Consider the following 26,212-nt stretch of genomic DNA (forward strand, 5'->3'; position numbering starts at 1 on the left):
TCATACAAATACAAATTTTAAACATATAGTTAGCATAATTAAGTCATATGCAGTTTCATGACATGCTATAATTTTTCCTCTTTTATATTTGTTGCATATATACACGAAATATACTAATAATTATAAAGTAGGTTATATCTTAAATTTAATTTGTATATTAATTAATTAATATTAATTTTTAATATAATTTTTTTAACATATCAGAAATTCAATAAAATATTTTTAAAAAATATCAAAATGGATTATTCATACATTCTGTAAACATAATACTACTAGACAAACAATTTATCTTTTAATAAAGTAGAGTTACGAGATTGATAGCATGATTTATTTGATTAATAATGATAGCGTGAGTTAAGAACTGCTGAAATTAATCAAAATTAATTAATATGCTGATAAAATTTAAAATAAAACCTATTAAACTAGTGTTTTTCATTTATGTATGCATGAATATAAAAGAGGAAAAATTAAAGGTTGAAATGTAATGACATATTATGACTTGTCTTTAAATTATGCAACATATATATATGAATTTGTACTTGTATAAATATATTTGACGATGGCAATTTTTTAAAAACATTCCATATATATTTCAATTTCTATTGCAAGTAATTTCATGTGGATCTATTTGTCAAAATATTAATGGTTGTACACACCAACTGACACGTGCTATGTCTAGATTAGAGAATATTTCCTCCAAATTCAGAGTACTTGTACCAAATTAAGCACAATAACTTCAATGTATGCCCTTATATAGTTATTACTACTACAACTTCATTTATACTTTGTGTCCCATAATTCGAATTGGAGCATTTCTTTTTTAGTATGAGATTTTATGTAGTGCTATTGTCTATTTGTTTTGTATGTTACGTAAAGAGATATTGATAGTTTCATTTTTTTGAAATGTGTCCCCTTGAATAGGATATCCCAAAAAAGAAATATTTAGTGGTTGATTCCACATGAAATTAATTGTTTGTTTAATTGAACAACAACAATGATTTATGGAATGACTACATAATGGTAGGTTGACCCTACTTTCTACTAAATCATTCTCCTCACATTTTATTAGTATAAAACTAACACATAAAAATGGGTCTCATATTTCCAATTTTTTTCTATCCACTTTTCCTTGTATTTCTTAAAACTCGTGCCGAATTCAAGTCGAACTCCTAATTGCAGATGGATGGTGTACTTTTTACAGATCTGATAATTGTGGACTAGAATATATTGTTTGTGACCAGAATCTAACGCACTATTTAGGACCAAAACCTCTTTTGGACAAATCTAGAAGACTAAAATATTTTAGTCTATAAATTTCTCTCCAAACAAGTAAACTCATAAGTTTCTCTCATCTATGTTTCATTCAATTTTAAATTTTAAAAACATTAGAACAAGGTAAAAATATTTAATATGTAGACTATCTTAGATGCATCATAAAATAGTACCCTCTCCGTACACTACCAATAATCTTGGTGGTAGATGACATGAGTTTTAATGCAAAATTATTTAAAATAGAATAAAGATGGAGAAGAAAGTGTTTTTAGTATTGTTAGTGGATAATGAATGGCTCCACCTTAGGGCATCCTTAACCCCATCCCGGATTTGGGCCGCAAGTCTCCTCCACGTCATCATTCCCCCAAATTTGGGGTTCCATGCCACAACTCCATTAACCCTACAGGCCACAACTCGGGCCACAACTATTCATTTGCACTATTCACAACTACAACATATTTTAATCGTAAAATAGAATACGTTGAACAATTAAAACCGGGAAAATTCATTGTTCAGTCGAAAAATAGAAAATTAAAAATCCGAGGAAAAAATTTTACAAATCCTAGAATTTTTTTTTATTAAGACCTAGAAAATAAAAATTACATCCTAGAAAAAATATTAAAATAATTTAGAGGAAAGAAATGGAGAAATTGGTGGAAGATTGTTGAAGAAATGGATATGATAAAATGACAAAAAAATCAAAAAAAGATAAGAAAATAAAAATTTTGGGGGTTTGCGGCCCGTCCCGATGCATATAACCCTGAGCCGGGCCGGACCCCGGGAGCGGCCCCGGGACCGTCCCGGGCCGTGACTCTCCCCCCTCCAACACTGAAATCGGGCCGGGACTCGCGAGTTACGACCTGGCTCAGTAGCGTTAAGGATGCTCTTATTAGATAGAAAAACATACTCCCTCCGTCCCATAAAAGTTGAGACAAAACTTTTGGGCACGGAGATTAAGAATTTATATTAAATAAATAGGAGAGATGAAAAAAGTAGGAAAGATAAGAGAGAGTAAAGTAAATAATGGAATAAAGTAAGAGTGATTAGATGTTTTGTTTTTTGTTAAAAAAGAAAATGACTCAACTTTGTTGGGACGGACTAAAAAGAAATACGACTCAACTTTTATGGGACGGAGGGAGTACTAAAAATAGAATGGGACAAATTTTTATGGATGAAGTGAGTATATAACAAAACCAAACAAAACCATAGATAAAAACCAAAACAATATACTCCATTAAATATATAGTTTTTACAACGCATTCTATCAATTTATCATAGTACTACATTTTAGGAGCAACGGAGAAGAAATGGCTACTCTTTCTATTGAAAATACAGCAGAAATACCCAAAATCATAGGAATCATTACAGGCATGCAGTAGTTCATGTCCGGATGATGAAGTTTGGGTGGTTGATCCTCTTCTCCTTTTTCATCTTGCTTGAACTTGATGTTTTCTCCAGCCAAGGGCCTTCTCCTCTTGTTTTTCCTTGTTTTTTGCAAAGTGGAGATTCTCTCAAAACCATTTTCTCCTCTCTTTATACTCATTCCATCACACACTGATTGACCCATTTTCTAAAATGAAAGCATCATTATCGCTGCTATATTCTCTCTGCTCAATTCACAAAACAAAACTGCATCAAATCTCCCTCCGAATAGAAAATGCCCCACTTAGAGTGGGACGGGGGGAGCATTAAGTTTTCACACATCTTCTAAACCCCACTCGACTGCGTCAGATGTGTTGAGACACCAATAGATCAAATGGTGTGTTCCGATAATTTTCCCTACCCACCACTCGGTCGCGTGAGATGTATTGATGACTCGACCAAGTGTATTGGTGAAGCTTCCTACTCGGTCGAGTGATCTGCTATGGATCACTCATGAGAACACCTTGAACTGGCTGTGCGATTTGTTAACCAATCACACGGTCTTCTTTTGACTCATTTCTACCTCAAATAACAACCTATGAAGTGTACGTCTATTATAAGTCTAAAAACACATTAAATCTCATGAAACATAGGGAGGTAAATCTTCCTATTTGATTTACATTATTAGTACGGAGTGTGTTAAGGGTGCAATCCCTTAACAAGATTCGGACGACAACGAGAGGTCGGCAGTGGAGAGATAAAAGTGGATGTCGCGGGCTTTCCCCGGGATCAAATCCGATAACCTGGGTTTGCTTAGAAAAGTAAAAAGACAGTAAAGTTAAATATTGTTATTTCATTGATTGAATAATGAGAATAACAATAGCTAACTTAATGAACAAGACAAAAAGATATGAAAAAGATATGCATTCACCAAATATCTAACTAAATAATGCAATAATGGTATCAGAGTGTCTAAAGAGTTGGAATTTGAATGCTTTTCTTCTTTCTTGAAACTCTGATTTTGGTAGTTTCATTAACATTTTGATCCCATATTCATCACTCTTTCCAGCAAGCAATGAAGCTAGCCTTGGTAGTTCTGGTCATTTCCATCCTATGCTTTGCCATAACCCCAACTCTTGCAAGTTCCATATCGAAGCCCGGTTGTCCAGAAATGTGTGGAGATGTAACCATTCCATATCCATTTGGAATTGGTTCCAAATGCAGTGCAAACTCCTCATTCACAGTTATTTGCAAAAATTCACCTGGAAACTCCTCAAAAATGGTGCCATTCTTGAGCAACATAAACTTGGAAGTAGTGATGGTTTCACTCTGTGGTGTGGTTATAGTGAATCTTCCCGTGTCGCCTATGAACTGCTCTGAAGGGAAAAGAAAAGGATCTCTACCTATATCACTTGCAGGCAGTCCATTCGCAGTCTCACCATCCAACACGTTTGCTGTACTAGGCTGCAACGCTGCTGTGTGGTTTCATGAAAATGGAACTCTTGTTGGAGGATGCCTGGCTATGTGTGATGATGCTAATTCTACAGATGTGACCCGTTGCAATGGTGTAAAATGCTGCCAAACATCAATTCCAAGACGAGGCCAAGAGTTTGAGTTTACTTACCAAAGTATTCAAGCTAGCAATAGCAGTTTCTGTGGGTATGTTTTTCTTGTTGACACTAATTGGTGGGAAACTGATTATTACATAAGGCAAAAAGGCCTTGTGGATGATCTTTCGAATCAATTTGGTCACGAGTTTAGATATGTGCCGTTGGTACTTGAGTGGGAATTTGGTAATCAAGATGGTTTTTGCTTATCTCCGAATTCTGACTATGGATGTCCTAGTGATCTTTCTGAATACAATACATACATGGATTATTCTGGATTCAATTCATATGAATCTTCAACAAAATACTGCAGATGTGAAGGATATGAAGGAAATCCATATATACGTGATGGGTGTGGCGATGCTTATACTTCACCTGTTTTTGACCAAAGTAGAGATACTTATGTTTACCAAACTAGTAGAGATCTAAACCCATCATTAAAATAACATCCATAGTTATTGGCAGTGTTGTTGGTGGGCTGGTTTTGCTCACTGCAGCTTGGAAATATGGCAAAGCTATTACTGAGACTGTTAAGGCTAACGAGGTTAGCCGAAACCACATGTTTTATAAGAGAAATGGAGGCATTTTGTTGGAGCAACAGTTAGCTGCTCTTGAGAATGATATTGAGAAAACCAGATTGTTTAGTTCCGTTGAGTTGGCAAAAGCTACTGATTATTACAATGAAAATCGAGTACTTGGCCGTCGTGGTGAAGGCATTGTGTATAAAGGGATATTGGAGGATGGAAGAATTGTAGCAGTGAAGAAGTCGGAGAGGGTGAACCAAGGTGATGTGGTAGACTTCATTAACGAGGTTGTGATTGTATCACAGATAAACCATAGGAATGTGGTCAAGCTGTTGGGTTGTTGTTTGGAAAGTGAAGTTCCTCGTCTTGTCTATGAGTTCATCACCAATGGCACTCTTTTCTCTCACATCCATCATCCGCATGAGGATTTCCCCTTATTCTGGAGAATGCGGGTGGGAATTGCCAAGCAAGTGGCCGGAGCACTCGCCTACTTGCACTCTGCTGCATCGGTTCCTATCTATCACCGTGACATCAAGTCAACCAACATACTCTTGGATGAGAAATACAGAGCCAAAATATCAGACTTTGGGACGTCAAGATCAATTTCTCTTGATCAAACTCACGTGACTACACGAGTGGTAGGAACGTTCGGGTACTTCCAATCTAGCCATTTCACAGAAAAGAGCGATGTTTACAGCTTTGGTGTGGTACTGGTTGAGCTTCTGATGGGGGAGAAAGCTGTATCGGCTGTTAGAGTTGAGGAAGGAAGGGGTCTGGTCATGCATTTCCTGCATTCCATGGAGCAAGATCAGTTATTCGACATTGTTGACGCAAGAGTGCTCAAAGAGGGCAAAAAAGGAGGAAATAGAGGAGATGGCTGAAATCGCTAAAAGATGTCTGCATTTGAATGGAAAAGGCAAGCCAACGATGAAGGAAGTTTCACACCACTTGGAAGGAATCAAAGTAGAGATTCCTGAAAACCAGATACAAAGCAGTGGCTGTGATCCTATTGAAGATGTTGACTCTGATGGCCTCTCTTCCATCTCAGAAATCATTGAATCTTCATCGTCTGATGAGTTTTGAAGTAGTAACTCCAACTTTAGATTCTTATGCGTGTGTGTGTGTGTTTTACTTTTCTCTGTTTGTTTAATACACAGTTTACCTTGTGTGTAACATTTTATGTGTAGTGTTTATCAATAAAAACATTCACTTCCTTATTTCTAAGGAAGTGATTTCCAAAGTTTTTTTTGATTATGTATATGCACACAATATCAATGAGTGACGAAATGACCAAAGTCCCTAGTTGTCTTTTCTACAACATTCATAATCTGTCAAACAATATTAAGCTGCTAGAGTTCTTGAACCCAATTTCATAAAACTACCAAAAAAGGTATGTAAAGGTAACACGCATTCACGTTTGTTATTTTTCACACTTGGCCGGGTGTGTAGTTGTGACACACCTCTCGATTGAGTAGAAGTCTCTGTAATACTTTCTTGTTGGCGACTAGATCAGGTGTGCTGTTGAAACTCACCTCTCGCTTAAGTGGTCTACTTTGTTTTTGGTCCTTTGCTTCCTTTCCTTGTTAATTTGATTATGTAGTGAACTTCAAATGATTCTAAACATTATGATTATATATCAATCACACTTATTTCTATAATTATACCAACACTGTGATCGCATATTCACCACTCTTTTAAGCAAGCAATGAAGCTAGCCTTGGTAGTTCTGGTATTTTCCACCCTATCCTTTGCCATAAACCCAACTCTTGAAATTTCCATGTCGTATCCCTGGTGTCCAGAAAAGTGTGGAAATGTCACCATCCCCTATCCTTTTGGAATTGGTTACCCGTGCAGTGCAAACCCCTCATTGGCAGTTATATGCAAACATTCGGCAGGAAACACAAAAAAAGTGCCATTCTTGAACAGCATAAACTTGGAAATAGTGAATGCTTCTATCTACGGTGTGGTTATAGTGAATCTGCTCTAAGGACGAAGAAGAGAATATCTACCTGCATCACTCACAGGAAGTCCATTCACAGTCTCATCACACTACAACACGTTAGTCATACTAGGCTGCAAGACTGCTGTGTGGCTTCATGATAATGGAACGGAAGTTGGAGGATTCTTGCCTATGTGTGATGATGCTAATTCTACCGACATGATCAGTTGCAATGGCGTCAATCGCTGCCAAACATCAATTCCAACGATGAAGGAAGTTTCACACCACTTGGAAGGAATCTTGAGTAGAGATTCCTGAAAACCAGATACAAAGCTATGTCTGTGATCCTACTGAAGATGTTGATTCTGAAGGCTTCTCTTCCATCTCAGAAATCGTTGAATCTTCGTCGTCTGATGAGTCTTTCAGGAATAATACTATGACATGTTGAGCTAGCAACCAATGATTTTCTATATCTTGCAGCTATTTGGATTTTTGTGTGTGTGTTTTATATTTTTGTGTTATTCATTTCTGTGGAGAAGACAATAAATTTTATTGCCTTATTTCTAAGGAAGTGATTTCCAAAGTTTGTGTTGATTATAAACAGTGAGATCGGCAAACGATATCAATGAGCAACGAAGTGACCAAAGTCACCCTTTGTCTTTTCCACAACATACATAATCTGTTTAACTACCAAAACATTAGTTCTTGAAATCAACTTCATAACACTGCCAAAAAGAGGTATGTTTAAGTTTAACTACTTAATTATATTCACATTCCCTCTTTTTTCATCCTCTAGTCTGAATATGTTTTTGAATTTTTGTATTTCATTTCCATAAATGTACAATATCTATAGGTGTATGTGCAAGAAGGGATGGTGTTTCCCTTGATAGCTCGAGCCATTACATTCGTATTTCTAAGCTCAACAATGGCGGCAGCTGCTTCACTCTCAAAGCCCGGTTGGCAAGCGAAATGTGGCAATCTCACCATTCCGTACCCATTTGGGATAGGCTCTGATTGCAGTGGAAACTCGTCCTTCACGGTTAATTGCACAAGAAATCCCTCAATGGCTTTCTTGAGCAACATAAACTTGGAAGCGGTAAATATTTCCATTTATGGCGTGGTTATAGTGAATCTGCCCGTGTTTCCTATCGACTGCTACAAAGGGCAAAGACGGGAAGCTATACCTACATAAGTCCGTTCACAGTCTCAGCACAGTACAACGCGCTGACTGTGCTAGGCTGCAAGAATTCAGTGTGGTTGCGCGCTAATGAAACAAAGGCTGGAGGGTGCATGCCTATGTGTGATGCTAAATTTGGTGCTAAGAATCAAGCAAATTTGGTGCATGTTGCCTAAGTTTTAAAAAGTACTGCTGGTAATTGGTTAAATCATATCCAACTATTCAATCATCAAGTGTAAGCTTATGTGACAGAAATGTAGCAAGCTGGCGTTTTGTAGTTTTGTGGCACTAAGGGTGTCCTAGTTGGCCGGGCCAAGCTACAAAGTGTGGCCAGGCCACAAAATCGTGGTCGGGCCACCAATGCCCATGTTTCCCACTATAGTGGACATGGCCAAGCCACGAAAAAAATTATTTTTTCTATTTTGTTTATATTTTAATTATACTACAATAAAAATTGTTAGACTACAATAATTAAATAAAATGCATAATTTAATGAAAACTAAATCGAAAACCAAATCTTCGTTGTATTATAGAACGGGGTAAAATTATACGACGAAAATTGTTTTGGAACACGCAAACAAAAACATAAAAAAACACCGCCATCGCCAACTACTCGGTCTCATCATCAGAATCCGCCACTTCATCTTCACCCGTTGCATCGTCACCGCCAACGCCATCACCGTCACCACCACAGCCACCGCTCTGAGGTCCCGTCGCCACCGCCGCCGTGTCCTCCCACCCCAACAATGACCTCAACCTCACTATAAGGTCGTAGTACATCATCTTGGTAGTCGGGTCGGTCGACTTCTCATACAAGGCCAGAGTGTCCTTGAGTTCCTTTATCATCTGCACCGCTAGGGTGTTTTGCAACGCCGCTCGGGCCGATCCGGGGCAGGTGCAGACGGGCCCGCAGCAGAGTGTTGGGAGGCAGCGGCGGAAGTGGATCTAGCGGCTCGGATTGCGGACTGTTGACCCAGGGGCCGTGGACGCCGGGATAGTGACGGGGGGGGGAGGGCTCCTCCATGACCTCGTTGTTGAGGTCGAAGGTCCTTGAACCACCGCTACTACTGCTGCAGTTGCCGCCCCCGCCCCGTCTTGTACGGCTTGGTCCAGAATCAGACGCGTTCTCGTAGATGGCTCTGAATTTTGGGGAGTCCCGCAGAACGAGGAATTCTGCCCAGTAGGTAAACTTCTTGTCTACTTGCACATTGAACAACTGCATCGACAGGGATTTTATGTCGGCTTTGTTGCAGCCACTCTCAGCAGTGCGCAGTTGGTTCTCGTATATACCAATGAACTTCCAAAGAACTGTAGTGATCCTGCTGAACTTCTTCCGAATCTGATCGGGTGTACGGTCGACGCTCCCCGGCGGTTTGAATTCATTGTACACCACCAAGACTTTCCGCCAGAAGCATAAGTCGGTCTATATGGCATCTGTCGTCACCGCGTCCCATGCCCTAGAAATAGCAATGGACTCGGCGTCTGTGTACAGAAACCCTCGTCGACCACCGCCGCCGCCTTCCTGCCCGCCGCCGCCATCGCCTTGTCCGCGACCACCGCGGCGGCCGCCCTGCCCGCCGTCGCCGCCACCTCGCGCGGATCCTCCGCCACGCCCGCCGCCGCCGCCGCCCCTTCGCCCGCAGTTCCCGCCGCCACCGCCGCTTCTTCCACCGCCTCCTCTCCCCGTCTCTACACGACCGGGCGTCGGCGTCGGGGTATAAGGCGACCCCATCAATTGTTCCCATGTGAATCTATCAGATTCATCAAGCGGAGATTGACTGCTCTGAAATGGGGAGGATTGAAATTGGGACGGGAAGTTAATCGCGTCCATGTTGGGTCGATAGTCGCCCGTCCCCGGTAGGGTACGACCCGCATATCTCTGCTGATAGGCCGAGGACTGACCCTGGTTTTGGGGTGTTTGTAGCCACGGCGCCGGCGATGGCGGACTCCACATCTGGGATGGAGGAGGGGTGGGACTCGATCTCCAGCGTTGGGGGGGTGGAAAGCTCCCCTGTCCCGAATCTCCATAACCGGGATCGTCTCCGCCTTGCATTTCACAAAAATTCAAATTGAAGGGAATAGGGTAAATTGTGTGTGAGAGTAGAGTAAAAATAAGATATGAATTTTAGGTATATATAGAAAAAATTTCGAAAATTAAAAAAAAAAATCGGAAATAGGGGAGCCGCGGCTCGCGCCCAAGCGCCGCGGCCAGGCCACGATCGTGGCACGCCCAACCCCCCCCCCCCCCCCGCGGCTGCCCACACCCTAACCTGACTGATTAATAGATTGGACGTTCAGGCCTTTATCACACTAGAACACATGGCATGCAGATAGCCTATTACTCCGACCCAACTGAGTTTGGGCAAAACTTATAGACTCAAAAATTAAGAAATTGTATTAAATGAACTAAATGAGAATAAAATAAAACAGGCGAAATGAATAAAGTAAGAAATAAGAGAGGGTAAAGTAAATAATAGAATAGAATAAGAATGATCTGATATTCTATTTTTTATTAAAAAATATGATTCAACTTAGTTAATACATTAAAAAGGAGGAGTATGATCAACTGCTAACCACCCTAGTTGCTAACTATAACTGATTTGAGACATAGGATTTCCAGAGATTATGATTGATGTATTGACATTATCTGCTTGACAAAAAATATGAAAATTAATTTATTTATTTTTTCAAATTTTGACATCAAAACATATACAATTGAGATTTCGTTAGATTCCTCATAAAATTATCTTTAATTTGTTATATGTTGTGTGAAAATATAATTTAAATTGATATAGTTATAATCATTTAAAGTTTAGAGATATTTTTCAAAAGGTAGTTATAACTAATTTTTCGTTAATTAACATTAATATCCCACATTTTTTTTACACTACATTGATAGTCGTGGCTGAATGATCTTATGTCTTGATTTAATAATTGAATGCCTATCCTTTAGTTGTAGTTAGTAATTTAAGGGTGAGTTAACAATATAATACACTCTTTAAAAATGAATACGACTCAATTTAATTTGAAATTAGTAATTTAAGGATGAGTTAACAATATAATACACTCTTTAAAAATGAATACGACTCAATTTAATTTGAAATTAGTAATTTAAGGATGAGTTAACAATATAATACACTCTTTAAAAATGAATACGACTCAATTTACCTTGAAATGAACGAATTAAGTATAATCAAGGAATTTGTCGTGACGTACTAAATGGGAACTCGAGACATTACCATGTCTTTTCCAATTGACGTACTAAAGTTGTCTTCTCTCTTTAGAAATCTTCATTCATAACTAAATGTAGGGACCCGTGTAACCGTTGATGTCAAATAATTATGAGGGCTTTTAAAGAGTTGATTGATCTATTCCTGCATTTTATAATAGCATACCTAAGTTGAATATCTTTCTTTTATCTTTTAGTTTCATGTATGGAAATCCAATTTAAATTCCAGCCCAGCTAAACATGCATGATGCTTAAAAACGCTCATTTCTTATCCCAGATCGACTTCTCAAAATTGAAGCTTGTACGAGTTATCAAGTAGAGGAGGTGCAACGTTCTTAAGCCCAACTCGGTGCCTTGGTAGAAGAAGGTAAGCAACCAACTGATGATGCTTTATTTTCATTACTAATTGCAATTATATAATCTTATTTTGTGTTGTTTCCTTTCCTTGTTCTAAACTTAGTATTTTGATCTTTGTGTTTTATCACTTTTATGTTTAAAGTAGAATATTCGTTCAAGATGAGTTATTTTTTTGTGTTACAACGCAGAAGGAGATTTCTATTGAGTTACGTAGGTCTAATTTAGAATACTTTCTTTATTAATAACATATTCCCTCCGTTATATAGTAATGAAGGCGTTTCTTTTCGTTACAGAGATTAAGAAAAATTATGTTAGGTGTGAGTCAAGTAAAGGGAGAATAAAGTGGAAAATAAAAAAGGTAGAGAGATGAAGAGAGAAAAAAAGTAAGAGGGAGATAGTAGGTATGTAAAAATATGCTGACTTTAACTAAAAAGGGAAATGACTCTATTATTATGGAACGTGCCAAAATGAAAAAATGACTCTATTACTATGGAACGGAGGGAGTATCATGCACAATAAGTTCAATTAATGCTCCTAAAATAGGTAGTATTCTACTCCCTCCGTCCCTGAAAATTTGTCACCTTTCACTTTTACCATTTTTGGTAATGGACCTCACATTCCACTAACTCATTCTCACTCACATTTTATTTTAAAACTAATATATAAAAGTAGGATCTACGTGCCACTAACTTTTTCAACCCATTTTCTATTACATTTTTTAAAACCTGTGCCAGGTCAAATAGTGACAAATTTTGTGGGACGGAGAGAGTACTCAAAAATACTTACTAAACAACTATTTATACCAAGGGGTCGAACTTTGGGCTATTTTCTTTACATGAGGCTTGGGTTAAATTTGGGTCCGGATTAATCATTTGAACCATGGTAACAGATCAAGTTGGATATGGTCCAACATCTAAGACTTAATTTTAATAATCCAACAAACAACCAAATATGGTCCAACAACCAGCCGGATATGGTACGTTGGGCTCATGCATGCACATGGGGTCATCCAAGTACTTCCTTGCGGGGCGGAGCCAATTGAGGAGGGTAGGGTGCAATTGTCCCCATCAAAAATATTTTTTTGTATACTTTTTTCTTCTTATTTTTAGCAAAATTTTCAATTTCCATTATAAATGCCCTCGCTCAAACTCTAAAATTTTCTTTGTATATATAATTTTTGCCCTTTTGAATTGAATTCTTGGCTCCGTCCCTGAGTTTCTTGAAACGGCCAACGACGTTAATACTTGTCTAGATGCATCTTGATCGACACACGTCTCCCGTCCATGATGGAAAACGACAATAACTCCCAATTATTACACCAACCATGATGGCCGGTTTGAATCTACATTGACTCTAACAAGCTTCACATGCATTGGGTTGGGTCTGACCATCCTCAACTCGACTTGTTTATTACGGCGTTGTTTTGATTCTGTGTAGTTTCTTTCTGTTATGTTCTTTCCCAGTACTGCGTCCGACAAGTTGTTTTTGTCAGTTTAATGAAAAAAAAAATATAAAACCACAAAAAATATTTTACAAAATTAAGATCTGAAATCGTCCTTTCTACTGACCTTTCTCATGCATCCTATCTTTCTGCCATTCTCTTCAAACTAGTTCTGTCTTTTGTTTAACCCTACTACCCTAGTTCTCCTTTAGTAAAAGGCTGAAACCCCAACCCCAAGGACCCCACATCCTGGCCCTTAGGTAATGCAGCAGCCTGCTAAGGGGGAAGGCTAACCCACTATCCTACTATCTATTTCCACCACTTTCTTTTATCATCTTACAACAAATGAATATATAAAAATGGACTCGCATTCTACTATCTATTTCCACCACTTCCTTTATTTTTCACGAACTCGACCAGGACTCCTAAACCCGGACAGGATGCGTATAACAAATCCAAACCAAAGTTGAGAACCAAAACAACGGATTCAACATAGAATTTCAACAAATCATCTATCGCTTCATCCTACGACATGCTATGAGCAACGATGAAGAACTTGCCACACATTCAATTGTAAATTAAACCAAAAACACCCAAGTTGTAGTGATGCACCACTCGATCAATTGGTGTGTCACCACATGTCACACAACCGAGTTGCGGGTAGGGGAAATCATCCAAAATACCACTTGATCGAGTGGTTTTGATGGGCTGACTGTGTTGCTGTGACACGCTACTCAGTCAAATGGGTCGTGTTGATGTTACAACCGAGTGTGCTGCTGAAACTCACTATTCGATCGAGTGGTCTGCTCTGGATCATGATAGAATACTGCACACGGGCCATATGTTTTGTCAACCCACCACATGGTCCATGCAGCATCTGCAACCTTCTTTTAACTCATTTCATGTCTCCAACTTCATCTCTAACTCAAATCGCAACCTATGAAGGGAATTCATGAACGAACTACTTGATTTACATCAGTTACTTCTTGTGAAAGGGCAAAAATGAAAGCTGGTGATGTTTATTGGGATAAATGGAGTAATTTACTCGTTTCATTTCCATTAGCATGGCGTGTGCCAAGTTTTGGGGTTTAATGCTTTTCTTTCTATTGAAATACTGTTTTTAGTCATTTGCCTGTTAATTTGATTATGAAATAAACTTCACATTATTCATAACACCACGATTACATATAAATGACAGTTTAACTTTATGATTGAACATTCACCTCTTTTTCCAGCAAGCAATGGAGCTAGAATTGGTTATTCTGGTCTTCTACACCCTATGCTTTGCCATAAACCCAACTCTTGCAAGTTCTATGTCGAAGCCCGGTTGTCCAGAAAAGTGTGGAGATGTCACCATTCCCTATCCTTTTGGAATTGGTTCCAATTGCAGTGCAAACTCTTCATTCGTGGTTATTTGCAAAAATTCGACAGGGAACTCCTCAAGAATGCTGCCATACTTGAGCAGCATAAACTTGGAAGTGGTGAATGTTTCTATCTACGGTGTGGTTATAGTGAATCTGCCCGTGTCGCCTATAAACTGCTCTGAAGGAAGGCAAACAAGAGAATCTCTACCTGTATCATTCACAGGAAGTCCGTTCACACTCTCAGCTCACTACAACACATTTGTTGTACTAGGCTGCAAGACTGCAGTGTGGTTTCACAGTAACGGAACACAAGTTGGAGGATGCTTGGCTATGTGTGTTGATGCTAATGCTACAAACGTGACCAGTTGCAACGGCATAAATTGCTGCCAGAAATCAATACCAAGACGAGTCCAAGAGTTTGAGTTTACTTACCAAAGTATTCAAGCCAGCAATAGCAGTTTCTGTGGGTATGTTTTTCCTGTTGACAAGAAATGGTTGCACAATAAGGATTACAAAAGGTATAAAGGCCTTGTGGATGAGCCACCGAATCCATTTGATCGCGAGGTTGGATTTGTGCCGTTGGTACTTGAGTGGGAATTCAGTATGGAAACATCTTTCTCTAACAGTTATTGCAACTCTCCTTCCATATATCCTTCCGTTAGCGAAAGTAATTGCAAGGTAAAAAATATTGATCCTTATGAAGACCACACTTACTCGGATTATTCTGGATGCGGATCACTGGTAGATTATTATCAAGATCAGATCAGATATATAAAATTTTATCGCGTACTTCAGTATGCATCTTCCAGAATGTTCTGCACATGCGATAGAGGATATGGAGGAAATCCATATATAGTTGATGAAAGAGAGAAACTTATGATAGTAAGAATGCAAATCTCTATAACAACTATAATAGTAACACTCAAGCCATTAAAGCAGCATTCATTGCTTTTGGCAGTGTGGTTGGTGTGGTGATTTTGCTCATTGCAGCCTTGAAGTTCTGTAAAGCTAGACGAAAATATATGTTTTTTAAGAGAAATGGAGGCATTTTGTTGGAGCAACAGCTGGCTGCTATTGAGAAAGGTATTGAGAAAACCATATTGTTTAGTTCTGTTGAGTTGGTCAAAGCTACAGATGATTATAATGAGCATCGGGTACTTGGCCGTGGTGGTGAAGGCGTTGTGTATAAAGGGATGTTGGAGGATGGAAGAATCGTGGCAGTGAAGAAATCAGAGAGGGTGAAGCAAGGTGATATGGTAGACTTCATTAATGAGGTTGTGATTCTATCACAAATAAACCATAGGAATGTGGTCAAGCTGTTAGGGTGTTGTCTGGAAAGTGAAGTTCCTCGTCTTGTCTATGAGTTCATCCCCAACGGTAATCTATTCTCTCACATCCATCATCCGCATGAGGATTTCCCCTTATTCTGGGAAATGCGGGTGAGAATTGCCATGCAAGTGGCCGGAGCACTCGCCTACTTGCACTCTGCTGCATCTGTTCTTATCTATCACCGTGATATAAAGTCAACCAACATACTCTTGGATGACAAATATCAAGCCAAAATATCAGATTTTGGGACATCAAGATCAATTTCTCTTGACCAAACTCACATGACTACCCGAGTGGTAGGCACGTTCGGGTACTTGGATCCGGAGTACTTTCAGTCGAGCCATTTCACTGAAAAGAGCGATGTATATAGCTTTGGAGTAGTTCTAGTTGAGCTTTTGACGGGGGAGAAAGCTGTATCATCTGTTAGAGTTGAGGAAGGAAGGGGTCTGGCCATGCATTTCCTGCATTCGATGGAGCAAGATCAGTTATTCGACATTGTTGATGCAAGAGTGATCAAAGAGGGCAAAAAGGAGGAAATCGAGGCGATGGCGGAAATCGCTAAAAGATATCTGCATTTGAACGGGAAAGGCAGGCCAACGATGAAGGAAGTTGCACACCACTTGGAAGGAATCAAAGTAGAGATTCCTGAATACCAGATAGAAAGCAATGTCAGTGATCCTATTGAAGATGTTGATTCTGATGGCTTCTCTTCCATCTCAGAAATCGTTGAATCTTCGTCGTCTGATGAGTCTTGAAGAATATTACTATGACTTGTTGAAGCAAGCAACCTATGATTTTCTTTATCTTGCAGCTATTTGGATTCTTGTGTGTGTGTGTGTGTTCTACTATTTTGTGTTTTTCATTTCTGTAACTTTGAAAACATTGGAGTGGTCAGTTTGTTTAAGTACATAGTTTAACTAATTATGTGCAGTGTTTATCAATAAAGACAATAATAATCTTTATAGCCTTATTTTATAAGGAAGTGATTTCCTTCAAAGTCGTCTTCTCTCTCTTTCCAAAAGCTAATTCATTTCAAAATTCAACGTGGTTATTTTACTTGACCTCAACTACTAATCTGGAGTTTATTGAATGACTAATTGTCTTTTTTGTGCAATTTTCGGAGTCTTCTCCTTTATTTTTTCAAAGTAAGCGCAAGAGACGCTCTAATTCAGTCGTTTCATTGTAATTAATCTCTCTCTCCAGCAATTGAAGCTTTTACAAGTTATCCAGCAGAGGTGCAAGGACAAAGCTATCTTAAAGCCCAACTTGGAGAAGGTATATATATATGAACAATTAATCGATCCTTTGATTTCATTACTAATTGCAATTATATGTTGTTTCCCTTCCTTGTTCTAACTTTGTAATTATGACCTTTGGGTTCTAGTTTAAGGGAGACTGAACTTAATAAATTTGAGCTACTTTTGTGTTTAAAGAAGATTAATTATATCCGGGAATTGAGTTACAGACATATGTCTAATTTAGAGTGCTTTCTTTAATCACAAATTATACACTTACTTCAATTTAAGCCCTTAAAACTATTACTCCATCCATTCTTTCATAGTTGTGTCACATTGGGCATGTTGTTTAATAGAAAGAAAAATAGAGAGAATAAAGTAGAATAATAAATAAAGTAGAAATAATAAAGTAAAAGAGAATGAAATAGTAGAAAAAAAGTGTCGTATATATATAGAAGTGACTCAACTATAAAAGAACTTTCTGAAATGAAAAAAATGACTCAACTATCAAGAACACCTTGCATGGGCTGTGCGATTTGTTAACCAACCGTACGTGCGGAAGCACGACTTTCTTTTGACTAATTTCTTGTCTCTGACTTCGTCTTAACTTCATTTCTACCTCAAATAGCAACCTATATATAAGGGAAGCTACATCTATTTTAAAACTAAAAATATAGTACTATTAAATCTCACTAAACATAGGGAGGAAAATCGGCTTATGTGATTTACATTAGTACGTAGTGTTGGGATTTGAATGCTTTTCTTATTTCTTGAAACTCTGTTTTTGGTAGTTTCATTAACATAATTCATCACTCTTTCCTGCAAGCAATGGAGCCAGCGTTGGTAATTCTGGTCTTTTCCACCCTATGCTTAGCCATAACCCCAACTCTTGCGATTTCTATCTCGAAGCCCGGTTGTCCAGAAATGTGTGGAAATATCACCATTCCGTATCCTTTTGGAATTGGTTCCGAATGCAGTGCAAACTCCTCATTCACAGTTATTTGCAAAAGTTCAGCTGGAAACTCGTCTAGAATGGTGCCATTCTTGAGCAGTATAAATATGGAAGTAGTGAATGTTTTTATCCGCGGTGTGGTTATAGTGAATCTGCCCGTGTTGGCTGTGAACTGTTCTGAAGGGCAGAAAATAAGAGAATCTGTACCTATATCACTCACAGGAAGTTCATTCACAGTCTCGGCACACTACAACACGGTAGTTGTACTAGGCTGCAAGACTGCTGTGTGGCTTCGTGATAATGGAACGGAAGTTGGAGGATGCTTGGCTATGTGTGATGATGCTAATTCTACAGATGTGAACACTTGCCAAACATCAATTCCAAGAAGAGTGCAAGAATTTAAGTTTGCTTACCAAAGTATTCTAGCCACCAATAGTAGTTTTTGTGGGTATGTTTTTCCTGTTGACAAGAAATGGTTGGAAAATGAGGATTACAAAAGGTATAAAGGCCTTATGGATGACCTGTCGAACCCATTTGATCACGAGTTTGGATTTGTGCCTTTGGTACTTGAGTGGGAATTTGGTAATCGAAATGGTGTTTGCGAATCTTTTTCTAATTATGGATATCCTTCCTTTGATATAAGTAGTTGCAGAGAAACAAATAGAAATCCTTATGAATACAACTCATACCAGGCTTATTTAGGATCTGAATGTGGATCATTATCAGATTATCAGATCAGATATTATTATTATTATAGCAGATATGAGTATGTATCTTCAAAAACATACTGCACATGTGGCGGTTATGAAGGAAATCCATATATAGTTAATGGATGTGAATATCTAATTCCCACCTCCCCTGCTAGTGCAAGATCTCTATCCATCATTAAAATAGCATCCATTATTATCGGCAGTGTCGTTGGTGGGTTGATTTTACTCACTGCAGCTTGGAAGTTTTGCAAAGTTGTTACAGAGACAGTTAAGGCTATCAAGGCGAGCCGAAAACACATGTTTTTTAAGAGAAATGGAGGCATTTTGTTGGAGCAACAGTTGGCTGCTGTTGAGAATGACATTGAGAAAATTAGATTGTTTACTTCCGTTGAGTTGGCAAAGGCTACTGATGACTACAATGAGAATCGAGTACTTGGTCGTGGTGGTGAAGGAATTGTGTATATAGGGATGTTAGAAGATGGAAGAATCGTGGCAGTGAAGAAGTCGGAGAAGGTGAACCAAGGTGACGTGGTAGACTTCATTAATGAGGTAGTTATTGTATCACAGATAAACCATAGGAATGTGGTCAAGTTATTGGGGTGTTGTCTGGAAAGTGAAGTTCCTCGTCTTGTCTATGAGTTCATCCCCAACGGCACTCTTTTCGATCATATCCATCATCCACACGAGGATTTCCCCTTATTCTGGGAAATGAGGGTGAGAATTGCCAAGCAAGTGGCCGGAGCACTTGCCTACTTGCACTCTGCTGCATCTGTTCCTATCTATCACCGTGATATCAAGTCAACCAACATTCTCTTGGATGAGAAATATCAAGCCAAAATATCAGATTTTGGGACATCAAGATCAATTTCTCTTGATCAAACTCACGTGACTACCCGAGTGGTAGGCACGTTCGGGTACTTGGATCCAGAGTACTTCCAGTCAAGCCATTTCACTGAAAAGAGCGACGTTTACAGCTTTGGAGTGGTGCTGGTTGAGCTCCTGACGGGAGAGAAAGCTGTATCGGCTGTTAGAGTTGAAGAAGGAAGGGGACTGGCCATGCATTTCCTGCATTCCATGGAGCAAGACCAGTTATTTGACATTGTTGATGCAAGAGTTCTCAAAGAGGGCAAAAAGGTGGAAATCGAGGCGATGGCTGAAATCGCTAAAAGATGTCTGCATTTGAATGGGAAGGGAAGGCCAACGATGAAGGAAGTTTCACACCACTTGGAAGGAATCAAAGTAGAGATTCCTGAAAATCAGATACAAAGCAGTGGCTGTGATCCTATTGAAGATGTTGACTCTGATGGCCTCTCTTCCATCTCAGAAGCCGTTGAATATTCATCGTCTGATGAGTCTTGAGGAATCATACTATGACATGTTGAGCAAGCAACCAATGATTTTCTATATCTTGCAGCTATTTGGATTCTTATGTGTGTGTGTGTGTGTGTGTTTCACTTTTCTCTGTTTGTTTAATACACAGTTTAACTTATGTGTGATAGTGTTTATCAATAAAAACATAAACTTCATTACCTTTGGGAAGATCATTTTTCTTGTGAAGACCACTTTCTCTGCACAAAATGTAGTCGATTCATATCTCAATGTATTTTTCTCACGTTTTCCTACAGTTCCACTCTCAAAAAGGAGAGAGAGAATACTTTAGTGTGTCGTTAATCTATTTTTTCAAGATTGACAGATTTTTTATTGCTCCATCAATTCTCTTTTCCGGCCAAAATTGTGCCACATGTCAACCCAAAAAACTGCCCTTTTATATATTGATAGATTATTCAGGATTTGTAAATATGGACGAACTAAAATGATGAACGGTGACTCCTAATTATGGTGGAGGAGGAGGAAGTACATTAGTGTAGAGATAGTCAAATAGTGGGATCTCCTCTCCTTTCCAAATGTCATTGCTCAATAAATTTGGAGGCATAAATAGTTTAGACTATAGAGTTTATTCAACGACTATTATTCAACTATTGTGCTATTAAACGTGTTATATAACTCAACCATACATTACTAAATTTACACACACTCTCTCTCTCTCTCTGCTTGAAAAAAGAAGGTATGTAAATGTTAGGACAATTTCCCTAACGTGATGCCGTGGAAACGATTAGAAGTCCCGGGAGGCGAGATCCCGTCGACAACTAGGGTTTTGCAAGAACGAAAAAAAGACAATAAGAAGTAGGCGAAATTTCTGATGATCGTTTTATTGATTTCAGCGCCTATTTATAATCTAAGGACCCTAGGGTTGGTTCGACTTACGGCCCGGGAAAGAACCAACAAAGAAAACCCGGATCGGACTTATAAATTGCCCGACTCAATTATTCAAAAAATAATAATAAAAACGAATAACAAAGATAAAAAAATAATAAAAAAGATCCTATTCTATTCTGCCTTTCCTCACGCCCTACTTGGAAACATAATCCCCAAACCTCACCGGCGGTTTGGCTCTCCGGGCAGACTTCCTCTGATTCTTCCTTTCCCTCGACATCGACCTTCCCCGTTCCACCGTATCATAGTTCAGTTCCGGGTCCTGTACCTCCTCTAGCTCGGCTTCCTCTCCGACGATGCTGGCCTGATCTGACCGTTCATGAGGGATAACCGTATCAACTCCCCCCCTGATGAGTGCATCCTTGTCCTCAAGGATGAGGTCCGGAAAACGCCTGCGGATGATCACCATCGGTTCCCATGATGGATTCTCACCCTTGTCATCATCCCACTGAATCAACGCCTCCTCCACCGCAGCCCCATCACGCCACACCGTACGGCTGCCCACCCATTTCAGAGGTCTCGAAACAGGGCGTCCTCGTGCGAACAAAGGTGGTAGCTCCGCTGCCCCCAAGGAATCACTCTGAACAAATGGACGAAGAAGGCTGACATGGAACACATTATGCACACGACTCCCCCTTGGCAACCGAAGGCGGTAGGCAACCTGACCAATCCGCTCCACCACTTCATACGGACCAAAGAACCTGACGCGCCAATTTGGTGGACAGAGGCTTGGCAACCGAATACTGCCTATACTGCTGCAATTTCAACAATACCTTATCCCCGACCTCAAACTCCACATGTCGCCTATGCTTATTCGCCGAAGCGCGCATACGCTGTTGCGCCCGTTCCAGATTCGCGCGCAGGGATACAATCAACTCGCCCCGCTGTCTGATCAAAGATGCTACATCGGCTGGAGTGGACCGCGACGGCTCCGCCGCCACCAATGGAGGTGGATCCCGGCCATACAAGGCTTTGAACGACGATGTACCCAGCCCCTCGTGAAAAAAACAATTCAAGGATAACTCCGCCCAAGGCAAGAAATTGACCCATTTGTTCGGCTTATCCGCCACGAATGCCCGTAAATACTGCTCCAGACCCCGATTCCGCACCTCCGTTTGGCCGTCAGATTGAGGGTGATACGCGGTTGTAAAATGCAACTTAGTACCGCTTAGACGCAGCATATCTTCCCACACATCATTTAGGAACACAGAATCCCTATCCGACACCAAGGTTTTAGGAAAACCATGATGCTTCACCACTGTTTCAATGAAAAGATTCGCCACTCGTAGAGCATTGAAATGCGGCGGTAGCGGCGCGAAATGCGCATACTTGGTCAACCTATCGACCACCACCATGATTGTAGTAAATCCACGAGACTGGGGGAGGCAAGTCACAAAGTCCATAGACACATCTTCCCAAACCTGCGAAGGAATAGGTAATGGCTGCAGCAACCCTGCAGGCTTTTAAGTCGAATACTTAGTCATCTGGCACTCCATACAAGCCTCCACGAACTCCTTCACATCTTTCCGCATGTTCTTCCAATAAAACTGGGCAGCCAGCCGGCGGAAAAGTCTTGTCGACACCCGGATGACCCGCCTGCGGAGTCGAATGGTGCTCCCTTAGCAGAGGCAACGTCGCCGCTGACCCCTCGGCAACATAAACACGACGCCCATGATAGATCAGGCCCCCCACAAACGACAGGTGATCTCCCGCTTCACCCTTCGCGATTAACTCCCTCAACCCAATCAATTCCTCCAAGGAATCGACCTCTGCCAACAGCACCTCAAAAATATCCGGGACCGGATGGGCTGCCAGGGCCAGCAGAGCGGTCTCAGCCTGCACTCACTCTGTCTCGCCATCGTCTGGTTCCATATCGCGACGCGATAGCGCGTCCGCCACCCTGTTGGAGGCCCCCGTCTTGTATTCAATTCGAAATTTATAGCCCATTAGCTTTCGCGCATAGAACTGCTGGTCGGGAGTCTGGATAACCTGCTGCAATAATTCTCTTAAGCTCTTTTGATCACTCCGGATCACAAATTCGCGCCCCAACAAGTACTGGCGCCATTTCTGAACTGCTTCGACGATGGCGTATAACTCCTTATGATAAGTGGATGACACCCTGCGACGCGGCCCCAATTTCTTGCTAAAGTAGGCCAAAGGGTGTCCCTCTTGAAGGAGGACAGCGCCCACCCCGAAATCCGATGCGTCCGTCTCAATATAAAATAGTTTGGAAAAGTCAGGGAGACGCAATACCGGGGCGGAGGTCATAGCCGCCTTGAGGCCTAGAAAGCTGTTCTCTGCCGCAGGGGACCACGCGAAAGCGTCCTTTTTTAGTAATTCCGTTAAAGGGCCCGCAAGAGTAGCATAATGCGCGATAAACCTTCGATAATAACCTGTAAGACCCAAAAATCCCCGCAATTGTTTAGTAGAGGCTGGCACTGGCCACGCAACCATGGCCGCAATTTTCTCCGGGTCAGCCCTCAAGTTGCCCCTCGCAATTAAATGCCCCAAATAATCCACCGTAGTACTGCAGAAAACACACTTGGACAGCTTGACGAAAAAATGATTAGACTTCAGAATGGTAAGCACCTCGTGTAGGTGGCGCACATGGGATTCCAGCGTCGGACTATAGACCAAGATATCGTCAAAGAAAACGATGACAAAGGTGCGCAGCAGCGGTCTAAAAATGGCATTCATGGCCGACTGGAATGTGGACGGAGCATTAGTCAACCCGAACGGCATGACGAGGAACTCAAAATGGCCATCGTGAGTCCGAAAAGCCGTTTTAAAGACGTCATCCGTGTGCATTTGAATCTGATGGTACCCTGAACGCAGATCCAGCTTAGTGAAAAAACGAGCAAACCCCAACTCATCAAACAACTCATCTGAGGTGGGTATAGGGAAGTGATCAGGCACCGTAGCAGTGTTCACGGCCCTGTAGTCAATGCAGAACCGAAACGTTCCGTCCTTCTTCCGAATAAGCAAAACAGGAGACGAGAACGGACTCTGACTAGGCTGGATAACGCCCGAGGCCAGCATCTCCTTCACCTGGCGCTCGATTTCATTCTTCTGGAAATATGGGTAGCGGTACGGACGCACATTAACTGGTTTCGAATTCGGGAGAAGGTGAATGCGGTGGTCAAAGGGACGGGCTGGCGGCATGCTCGTCGGAGCGTGAAACACCGCCTCATGAGACCGCAACACCGACAAGATCATGGGGTCCAGGTCCGGCGGGAATTGTGGCTGATCGGAAGTCGCCCCCTGGTCCTCCTCTCCGGGAACCGCCACTAACTCAAACAACTCGGCCTCTCCTTGCAATGACAGTAGGCTTGCGACGGTCTTGAGCGAGACCTGCTGCGCCATTGGGGTGGATACTTTCAAACAAATAGGAACCCCATTGCGCACAAACTCCAAAGTCCCATCCACAAAATCACTAGTGACACGACGCATAGACTTCAGCCATGCCAAGCCGAGAATCACATCTGGTCCATGAATCGGAAGGACATGCAAATCAATCAAGAACACGTGCGATTGAATCACCACTCGGGTCTGCAAGCTGGCGTGCGAACAGACCAACGAATCACCATTACCTACATACACCCGGAATGGCTTAACCGCTGTAAGCGGAAGTGCTAGCCTCTGCGCCACTCTAGGATGCAAAAAATCATGGGAGCTACCCGTATCGACTAGAATGACCACCGGATCAGCCCCGATATTACCCCGCAACTCCATCGCCTCTGGGCGCTGCTTGCCATCCAATGCATAAATGTGAGAAAGATCTGCCGTTATCACCTCCGGATCCGGCTGAGCGTCAGACGTAACCCGTTCCACCTCCTCATCTTCCTCCTCGCCACCCATATAAGCCAAGAAGGGCCGCTTGCAAGCGTGGGATGGCAGCCATTTCTCCTCGCAATAAATACAAACGCCGCGGCGTGTGCGATCTGCCCGCTGAGCCGCCGTCAAGTGAATAACTGGAAGTTTCGAATATTCTGGTCCCTGGCATAAACAGGCTTCGTCGTCGGCTGGGACTGTTGCTGCTGGTGTGGGGCAGTCGGCGCCGCTCCTCTCTGATCTCTGGGCGGCCAAGGTCGGCGCTGAGAACCTGATTGTGATACCGGCTTCTCAGCGCTGCTATCAAACTCAATAGCGAGAGCCATCGCTGCTGCTACCGATCTCGGATGCTGGTGTTTGACCTGGCTACGCACAGGTTGTTGGAGACCCGCTACATAGATAGGCAAGAAGGTGGACTCAGGGACATTAGGAATTCAGTTCCGCATAGTTTCGAACGTCGCATTGTACTTGGCCAACGAACCCGTCTGAACCAGTTTGGCAATCAAACCGAGGTAATCCTCAAAACACTGCGGATCAAATTGTCACTGCACATCCTCCAAAAAATCACCCCAGAGAACGACCGGGTTGCTAGCACGATAATTAAATACCCATTCCGCTGCTTGGTTGTCAAAAAGCATGACCACATAGTGTAGACGATACGCCTCTGGCATCATCAGGTGATCAAAATAGTACTGAATTCTAGCAATCCAATTCACCGTATCTGAACCATTGAATCGCGGGGGCTTCATCTTCACGTCCCGCGGTTCGACCCACGCATGATGACCACCGTTATTATGCCACGCTGGATTATCCCACGAGGTAGGTTGGCGAGACGTCGGCATAGCTAGCCCTAGGCTGGTCCCCGGTGGCTCCCCGATGGCATCGGTAAACCAATGGGAAGGAAGACCGAAGCTTTGTGCCGGTTCCGATCGCGGTGGTACCAAACGTCGATCAAAATCGTCCATCCGTGTCTCAAATCGTGATAAGGAAGCAAGGATATGCTCAAACATCGTGGCCACTGGTTCCGGTCCTCGAACGGTCGGCCCCGACGAAAACCCCACGCTGGTTGGTGGAGCGGGGAATGGACGGCATCAGACGTGACAAGATCCATGAGTTCAGTGAAAGCACCAATTTGTTAGGACAATTTCCCTAACGTGATGCCGTGGAAACGATTAGAAGTCCCGGGAGGCGAGATCCCGTCGACAACTAGGGTTTTGCAAGAACGAAAAAAAGACAATAAGAAGTAGGTGAAATTTCTGATGATCGTTTTATTGATTTCAGCGCCTATTTATAATCTAAGGACCCTAGGGTTGGTTCGACTTACGGCCCGGGAAAGAACCAACAAAGAAAACCCGGATCGGAGCTTATAAATTGCCCGACTCAATTATTCAAAAAATAATAATAAAAACGAATAACAAAGATAAAAAAATAATAAAAAAGATCCTATTCTATTCTGCCTTTCCTCACACCCTACTTGGAAACATAATCCCCAAACCTCACCGGCGGTTTGGCTCTCCGGGCAGACTTCCTCTGATTCTTCCTTTCCCTCGACATCGACCTTCCCCGTTCCACCGTATCATAGTTCAGTTTCGGGTCCTGTACCTCCTCT

At 41.4% G+C, this 26,212-nt stretch overlaps 4 pseudogenes across 2 annotated transcripts; 3 read left to right on the forward strand and 1 right to left on the reverse strand.

Annotated features, from left to right (window-relative positions):
* The first annotated feature begins 3,709 nt into the window (after nt 1-3,709).
* On the forward strand, nt 3,710-5,985 carry LOC125210056 (wall-associated receptor kinase-like 2 pseudogene; annotated as a pseudogene).
* A 5,254-nt stretch (nt 5,986-11,239) lies between these two features.
* LOC125212081 (wall-associated receptor kinase-like 6 pseudogene) lies at nt 11,240-16,652 on the forward strand (annotated as a pseudogene). The gene is made up of 2 exons (XR_016136673.1): nt 11,240-11,477; nt 14,144-16,652. The product of XR_016136673.1 is annotated as a wall-associated receptor kinase-like 6 pseudogene (transcript).
* A 105-nt stretch (nt 16,653-16,757) lies between these two features.
* On the forward strand, nt 16,758-20,091 carry LOC125212084 (wall-associated receptor kinase-like 6 pseudogene; annotated as a pseudogene). Its single transcript, XR_016136732.1, has 2 exons — nt 16,758-16,876; nt 17,663-20,091. The product of XR_016136732.1 is annotated as a wall-associated receptor kinase-like 6 pseudogene (transcript).
* Nucleotides 20,092-24,149: 4,058 nt separating this feature from the next.
* Nucleotides 24,150-25,352, reverse strand: LOC148930843 (uncharacterized; annotated as a pseudogene).
* Between the last annotated feature and the right edge of the window lie 860 nt (nt 25,353-26,212).

Source organism: Salvia hispanica, chromosome 3 (genome assembly GCF_029641045.1).
Source record: "Salvia hispanica isolate PSC_SH4W2 chromosome 3, Shi_PSC_v1, whole genome shotgun sequence".
NCBI lineage: Eukaryota > Viridiplantae > Streptophyta > Magnoliopsida > Lamiales > Lamiaceae > Salvia > Salvia hispanica.